The sequence below is a fragment of the Oryx dammah genome, unplaced genomic scaffold, assembly GCF_014754425.2.
Source record: "Oryx dammah isolate SB20612 unplaced genomic scaffold, SCBI_Odam_1.1 HiC_scaffold_12, whole genome shotgun sequence".
NCBI lineage: Eukaryota > Metazoa > Chordata > Mammalia > Artiodactyla > Bovidae > Oryx > Oryx dammah.
The window spans coordinates 20844071-20853187 of NW_024070196.1; the positions used below are offsets into that span (position 1 = coordinate 20844071).

A 9117-nucleotide genomic window follows, 5' to 3' on the forward strand; every position below is an offset into this window, starting at 1 on the left:
CACTACAGTTCAAAAGCATCAATTCTTCTGCACTCAGTTTATGGTAATTTGTTATGGCAGCCCTAGAAAGCTAATACACTGGTGATGCTGCCTCATCTAACATGTCACCCAAGAAATAATGAATTTCAATGGCTCTCTTCAGGACTGCTACTTTGATTCATTGATGGTGACTACAAATGTAAGTCTTACTCAGAATGTGCAGGGAACAGTGGGTGATAATTCATTGTGGAGCCCTACAATGCCACCCTCTCAGTCCACCAGCTTGTAGAGAACACAGATGAGACCTACTGCATTGATAATGAGGTGCTGTATGACATCTGCTTCAGAACCCTAAAGCTGACCAACCCCACCTACGGTGACCTGAACCACCTGGTGTTGGCCACCACGAGTGGGGTCACCACCTGCCTGCGCTTCCCAGGCCAGCTCAATGTTGACCTGTGGAAGCTGGCTGTCAACATGGTCCCCTCCCCACGCCTGCACTTTTTCATGCCCGGCTTTGCCCCGCTAACCAGCCGGGGCAGCCAGCAGTACCAGGTGCTGACGGTGCCCGAGCTCACCCAGCAGATGTTCGACACCAAGAACATGATGGCCGCCTGTGACACGCACCATGGCAGCTCCCTGACCGTGGCCGCTGTCTTCTGGGGCTGCATGCCCATGAAGGCGGTGGACGAGCAGATGCTTAACATGCAGAACAAGAACAGCAGCTACTTCGTGGAGTGGATCCCCGACAACGTGAAGACGGCCGTGTGTGACATCCCACCCCGCCGCGGCCTGAAGATGTTGGCCACCTTCATCAGCAACAGCACGGCCATCCAGGAGCTGTTCAAGAGCATCTCGGAGCAGTTCACGGCCATGTTCTGGCGCAAGGCTTTCCTGCACTGGTACACGGGTGAGGGCATGGACAAGATGGAGTTCACTGAGGCCGAGAGCAACATGAACGACCTGGTGTCCGAGTACCAGCAGTGCTAGGGTGCAACGGCCGAGGAGGAGGAGGGCGAGCTCGAGGAGGAGGTGGAGGAGGAGGTGGCCTAGAGCTGCTGGAGCCGGAAGGCCGAGGCATGGGAACTCTTTATTCACCCACAGCCTGCTCTGATAGTCTGTCTCACTGTGTGTGTGTTCTTTCCTGTTTTGACATCACGTGCGGTACAGCCACCACCATTAAAGCATTTCCATAGTGAAAAAAAAAATTAAATTTGGACATATTAAATAGCATAAATGTAGAACAGCACAATGTCTTCTCTTAAACTCTTTAGATCATAATCACTACATTCTTATAATGTAATCCTTTGCAATATTGATGGCACTCCTGCTTATTTAGTGAGGAATATAGGCAGAGACGGAGAAGGCAATGGCACCCCACTCCAGTACTCTTGCCTGGAAAATCCCATGGACGAAGGAGCCTGGTGCACTGCAGTCCATGGCGTCATTGAGGGTCCTGCACGACTGAGCGACTTCACTTTCACTTTTCACTTTCATGCATTGGAGAAGGAAATGGCAACCCATTCCAGTGTTCTTGCCTGGAGAATCCCAGGGACGGGGGAGCCTGGTGGGCTGCCATCTATGGGGTCGCACAGAGTCGGACACAACTGACGCGACTTTGCAGCATAGGCAGAGAACCTGTGCAAGAGTATGAAGAGACATCTAAATTCCAAAAGGAATGTTTCTCTTTGAGCATGGCTCAAGTCTAACCCAGGAGAGCACAATATCATAACTTTGTTTGGAGCCCAATCAAGGACATCATTTGGAAAGAATTTGGTATTGCAGCCAAAAACCTCAAAATCTCTTACAGGAGATACACAGTTACCTTTTGGTGAATGGAACTTGTAGCACAGAAATCTGCAGGAGTTATGGGGTGAATACACTGAGTACCAACAATAGAAGTTGCAGAGGGTGAAAATGATAGTCACTCAGTCATATCTGACTCTTTTGATCCCATAGACTATAGCTTCCCAAGCTCCTCTACCCATGGAATCCTCCAGACATGAATACTGGAGTGGGTTTCCATGCCCTTCTCCAGGGGATCTTCCCAATTCAGGGATCAAACCCAGGTCTCCTGCCTTACAGGCAGATTCTTTACCATTTGAGCCACAAGGATGTGTTTATACTCAGGTGCTGTAAACTGAAGGGGGCCCATATCTTTGGCCAAAAGATGAGCAAGAGGCTTAGGCCTACAAGTTCTAAGGGAAGTACTGAAAGAAATATTGTAGGAAATGATATATTTGTTGTGAATATTACCATGCATCCATATACCCTCTTGGTCATCCTAACATGTAACTTGAAGCTCAACCTTGAAGAAAACAATTTATGAAAAAGTTGACAATTTGGGAAACAGAAAAGAAAGATACAAAGAACTTGACTTTTAAATAATGAAGTTGGACTTATGAATGAATCCATGTGAAGCCAACACTAGCTCTGGATTTCCATCTCCCTATTTACTCTGAGTAAGACTTGAGTGGTACACGGTTATCTAATTGATAATACCATGGATTTGGAGAAGGGTAACGTTAGGGGCAAGGAAACCATTTAAAAGACCATTGCTATTATTTGTATTCAGAGTTTGGACTTCATGATGAAAACTATGATATTGGAGAAATTAAATTAAACCTAATATATTATTAAAAACTTGATACCTCAATCCATAATCTGTTATAGGATTACTCACCCTAGAGCTCCTACATGGACTATACAGCCTGTTGGAGTGTCAGTATCAGTACTATGCTTTATATATAGGTATTTAATGATAAGCAGTCTTGCATTTTAAGGGACAAGGTCTAGAAAATGACATTTTCAGAGAACAAAACTATTAGACTGAACAAATAGTATAGCCACCTACCAGTGAAAACAATGGTGCCTTCATTTGTTGTGTCAGTCACTGTGTTAGACACTTCTGTCATTTTATCTAAATCTTACTCTCTCAGCAGGCATTATTCTCATTTTACAGGTGAGGAATCTGAAACTCACTGAGTTTGAGCAAGTTGCAAAAATCATGTGCCTTATAACTAAAATCATTCAAATTTCATCCCAAACTGTTTAGTTTCTAAAAACTGGTCTTTCCATCATATTAAGTATGTATTTTACATCATCATATTTTCATCACCAGACTCATAATACACAGCACACATCACCGGAGCACCAGTTGACAACAAGGGCATAAACTTAATTATTATCTATCTATTCTTTGCTTAATAGTTTCTACTCTGAAACAAATCTTGCTAGGTCAGAAAAGAGCCAATGCAAACATCCAGTGCCTTCAAATTCAAAATTAAAATCCCATCTATTAAAATACAGATTTCCTGAATTACATAGAAATTAGGTGGTGAAGTAATTGAGCTCCACATTATCTAAAATTTACCCTGAATTTACAAAATTTATCAGTTTTGGAAGCTTTTAGTAAAACTCTACTTCTGTGAGTGTGTGTGTGTGTGTGTGTGTGTGTGTGTGTGTGAAGCAGAGAAACAGAGAAATAAAGAGACAGAGACAGAGGTTGACCTAAGCAAAGAGTTATTTTATGCAGCAAACAGCTATCATACTGGCTATGCTTTATTGGCTTCTTGATATTCTTACAGTGGATGCTGAGTCACTCATATTTTCTCAGTCCTGGAGTCACTGACAGTACTCTTTTCACTTTAACAGATAGCATTGCCTTTTGTGTCCTGGGACATGAGACTCAAGACTCAAGGATTAAAGATGTTACTTTAGGACCTTAATCCACTCCACACACCCCTAAGTTTCTCCAGATTCAGAAAGAGTTGTTTGGTCTCTGAGAACTTTCACATATGATTTTGTAGAAACCCCTCCAGAGATCACCCGGTTTTCTGCTCTTTGTCTAGAGCAAACATTTTTTTGTAATGAAACAAATGTTAAATATTTTTGGTTTTATGAGCCAGATGTTCTCTGTCATGACTATCCAACTCTGCCATTATAATGTGAAAGCAGCCATATGTAATATGAATGACATGACTATATTTTAATAAAATTTTATTTACAAAAACAGGTGGCTGATGCAGTTGGTCCATGGGTTGTAGTTTGCTAACCCCTGATATAGGGTATCTCTATGTTATTTGTCTTCTTTTACCATAAGTATATTCAGTTTTGGACTCCCTTGAATAAAATTTCACTATATAAAAGAATCAGCAAATCAAATTATCCTGAAATAAAATATTTGGGAAAAATTATTCTGAAATATATGTATTATTTTGTTTACCAATTTTTCAAACAGAATTTCTTCTCTATATATGCACACACCTCAGTCTGATATTGATTAGCTCCTCAACAGTCTAGTTGTACAACTATTCCACAGTGATACAGTGTTCATTTTATTCCTCTACCTCCTTTTTTTTCTACAATCTCTATTTCCTGAAATTCTCACCTAGATGTTACCTACCTAAATGATGGTCATATTTCAATGTGTAGAGCTAGAATGAACATGAATTTTTATTGTTTGCCTGAGTACTCTAACTGTTGGTAATATTTATCTAATTTAACTTATAACTTATGGCATTAATTGTCATGACCAATTATTCCCTCTGTGTGTGTATGTGTATGAGCGGGTGGGTATGACTATGTGTGGGTGTGTTTTAACACTGCTCTAGGATCTGGGTCGGAGAAGGCAATGGCACCCCACTCCAGTACTCTTGCCTGGAAAATCCCGTGGATGGAGGAGCCTGGTAGGCTGCAGTCCATGGGGTCGCAAAGGGTCAGACACGACTGAGTGACTTCACTTTCACTTTTCACTTTCATGCACTGGAGAAGGAAATGGCAACCCACTCCAGTGTTCTTGCCTGGAGAATCCCAGGGATGGGGGAGCCTGGTGGGCTGCCGTCTATGGGGTCTCACAGAGTCAGACACGACTGAAGCAACTTAGCAGCAGCAGCAGCAGCAGGATCTGGATATTACTAGTTTGCATTCTAATAGGTAAGACAGTCATTTGAGTAGCTGTTGCCATGTATTTTGCTTGCATTAAGCAATATTATGTGTTATATTATTCCTTCTCATTAAAATTGTAATATAAATGAAGACAGAAAACTGTTCTATGTTTTGTATATACCTCACACAATAACTAGATAAGCGGATGTGTTTTTATTGCCCTAACTCAAAAACAAAATAGTAAATTAAATCAAAAAGTGAAGTTTCTGTTTTTAATTACAAGTATTATAAAAATTTAATATAATTTGCCACATTTTCCAGCTTTTGTATTTGTAAGGGCACCATGGGTTTTACAACTGCAGGTTAATTCTTAAGTTCCTTCTAAAGTTAGAGTTTCAGTTAAGAGTAAACCACGTTTTGACCCAACATAAGGGAGCAGTGACGAAGGTTGAGTGAAAGGTCAGGAAGCTTAGGAGAGAAAAGATACTTGGGCTACTAGTAAACAGACTGCAGCTCTCTCTTTTAAATGTTTTATTGTCTAATAAGGGAAAAAAGCCTTTTCTCCATGAAGCTACTGTTAATTCAGGGGGAAAAAGGAAGAAAGAGATAGGTGAAGAATGGTATCAGAAAGCATTTTTCTTGATTTCTTTCTTCCATACACATGACAAACATGTGTATTCAGGGAAAAATATGCAACCACAGGCCTGGTGTGTGTCACTTATAAAAGGATTCAGTATCTTTTCTTTAAACATCAGTTACTTAACTGAGAAATTAAAATTTTGATTCCTGAATCAAGTGACAAGATGTGTCAGAATTATATATCGGTCAGAAATGGCATAATTCTGTCACTTGAATTGAATATTGTTAAAAGATATATTTCTCACCGGTCTTACAATTACTTACAAGTAAGCAATCTGCCTAATTTTCTTTTAACATAACTATGATGGCAGAGGCACAGTATTTAATTTAGAGCTAACTCCTATCAACTAATGGTTCAATTTGACACCTTGTTGCTATATACTAACAGGGATGAGATTTTGTAAAGGTTTTGGCAGAGATCCAGTCATCACAGCTGCTCTTGTATGATCACTGCTTGAGAAAACAGTTTTTCCCACCTCTAAATACCCTATTTTCAAATGTAATTTTGCTGTGAGAACTTCTTTTATCCTTTTTTACACATAAATCCTTCCCCTTAGGAAATACTCTAACATTGGCTACTAACTGCTATTACTCACAACTATTACTCATCTGTGATATTATTGTAAAGTAAATCACCAGAAACCATCCAACCAAATATCACAGGGAGGGTAGTATTTTATTGTTAGAAGGTTAGGGTAGAGAAGCTTCTAGGCAAAAGAAACAACACATATCATGAGTATATCATAAAATTATTAAACTGCTAAAGACATTAAACTCATGTCTTTATAGAATTTTTTTATTCTTATAGACAAGGTGAAGATATTGGGAGATATCCAGATTCAGATTCCCAATTTCAGATATTGAGAATATTTAGAAAGCACTACACATAGAATAGATTCTAAAGTCCTACAGTGAAAGCATGAGCAAAATGAGTTTCTTTTGGCATGGTACTTAAGGACATTAGAATAAATTTTAGCTCTAAGTTTGGCATTATACAACTAGCTTAAATACAGCTTTTTGTTAACATAATATTGATATGTAGTTATTTTGATTGGTATTTATTGGATTGTGATTATGTAAACTCTAAACTTCAGGAAAACTCTGGGCTTTGAAATGTACATGATTAAATTTTGTATTCTGAGCCTACTAAGTTCACCTCTGAATGACATGTCAAAGTGCTCATAACCAGAATATTATAATAGACTTGCAAATATGGCACTAACACCAAAATTTCTCATTTGACCCATTATGTCTTGTTTGCCTTGGACTATGCTAATTTTGAGTCTTAATTAGCTCTGTCCCTTCTGCTCAGGCAATCTTACTGGCATATCAGTTGTCTTCCTTGCAGTCTTTCAACTTTTCATTTTGTTCCCTCAAATTTTAATGATGTCTAATTTAACTTGTCCTTGATATCCATTGGCTGTTAAACTAAGAGCAAATACCACTTGACCCAGAATCACTACCAGCAGATATCACAGAAGTCTATGTCTGCTGCTGCTGCTACTACTAAGTCACTTCAGTCGTGTCCGACTCTGTGCGACCCTGTAGACAGCAGCCCACGAGGCTCCGCCGTCCCTGGGATTCTCCAGGCAAGGACACTGAAGTGGGTTGCCATTTCCTTCTCCAATGCATGAAAGTGAAAAGTGAAAGTGAAGTTGCTCAGTTGTGTCTGATTCTTTGTGACCCCATGGACTGCAGCCTACCAGGCTCCTCCATCCATGGGAAGTCTATGTCAGAACCCAACAAATGTATGGTTTTGAGATGTAATATTATTAATTGTACAATAGCACATAATTAAGAGTTAATTTAGATGGTGCACAATTTTTTAAAAGTGTGCCTTCAATGGCAGAATCATTCTATCTTGCCTTCCCTGTAATATTTTCCTTCTCTACTGATTCAATTTATATACTTAATTAAACAAACATGTGTGCCAACTTTAATCCCTTTTATAGTTGGATATCTATAAACAATTTTATATATAGTGCTGAAAGAATACCCTTGTTTCCTTATTGATTATATCAAAGTCCAAACATAAAGGATTTTGAACAGAGCTGGCTTCATAAGTATGACCCCATATGCTTACACAGGGTCTTACACTCAGAAGTATCCACACTTGGCTTGTTTCTCTATATCTTTGTCTTGAAATTCTTCAGAATTTTGAAACAATTTAAGTTTTACTACACTTGACAAATTATTAGCCAGCTTGCATTTGAAATTTGGCAAAGGTGGTAGTAAATCTAGCCATAGGTGATTTTTGATATGTATTAGGAGATGAGAACTCCCAGGATATAGGAAAAGCTTTAATTCAAAAGATATTGAGTGGACTACTTGGCTGACACTGTTGTTCTAGAAGTTAGTGCAACAAATGGACAAAAATCTTTTCATTATAAAGTTTATGTACCAGGAAGAGAGACAGTTAATAAATAAACAGAAAGGCTACTATATCGTATGCCAGATTTAAGAACTGGAGAGGAAATTAAGGTATTATAAGAGGAATGAATAAAAAGAGACACAGACAGGCAGATATTACCACCAGGACAGAGATGTGATGAGATTTAGCATCATTTCTCTTTTTACTGAAATTGTCTTTGCCTTAGGAAAAACTGCATATCTGAGATTATTGATATTTCTCCTGGCAATCTTGATTCCAGCTTGTGCTTCTTCCAGCCCAGCGTTTCTCATGATGTACTCTGCATAGAAGTTAAATAAGCAGGGTGACAGTATACAGCCTTGAAGTACTTCTTTTCTTATTTGGAACCAGTCTGTTGTTCCATGCCCAGTTCTAACTGTTGCCTCCTGACCTTCATATAGGTTTCTCAAGAGGCAGGTCAGGTGGTCTGGTATTCCCATCTCTTTCAGAATTTTCCACAGTTTATTGTGATCCACACAGTCAAAGGCTTTGGCATAGTCAATAAAGCAGAAATAGATGTTTTTCTGGAACTCTTTTGCTTTTTCCATGATCCAGCAGATGTTGGCAATTTGATCTCTGGTTTGTCTGTCTTTTCTAAAACCAGCTTGAACATCTGAAAGTTCATGGTTCGTGTATTGCTGAAGCCTGGCTTGGAGAAATTTGAGCATTTCTTTACTAGCGTGTGAGAGGAGGCCTGGCGTGCTGCGATTCACGGGGTCGCAAAGAGTTGGACACGACTGAGCGACTGAACTGAACTGAACTACAAAAAAATCTCCTCTCTGACCTTTTCATATGAAAGAGGGTTGTATTAGTCTGTTATTAGGTGAGAAAACAGAATTGGTAGAAAGTTTTCTGAGAAGTTATTGAAATCAAATTTGTGATTGATTAAAATCTGTCTCTGGCTCAGAACAAGTTCTTTATTGTGGCAAATGGTGTAGTGAAGGTGTCTATGATGAAAGCATTACCTTTAATTCTGCCAAATAAATTGTTTCTGTCCTAAGGTAAGCACACAACAAGAGATATGATGGGTCTAGGTATTTGTAAAAGGAACATGACACCTTTGGAAATATATTTGAAGATTGATAAGAACATGTGAAGGTTATAAAGCCAAGATGATCAATTTTCCAAGCACTTAAAAAATAATAAATACCAGAAAATTTGCCTCATGGTATTACACAGTCTATCATGGAAGACATTTGGGC

At 39.2% G+C, this 9117-nt stretch overlaps 1 pseudogene; it reads left to right on the top strand.

Annotated features, from left to right (window-relative positions):
* Window positions 1–222: 222 nt before the first annotated feature.
* On the top strand, window positions 223–1032 carry LOC120871636 (annotated as a pseudogene).
* Window positions 1033–9117: the final 8085 nt, after the last annotated feature.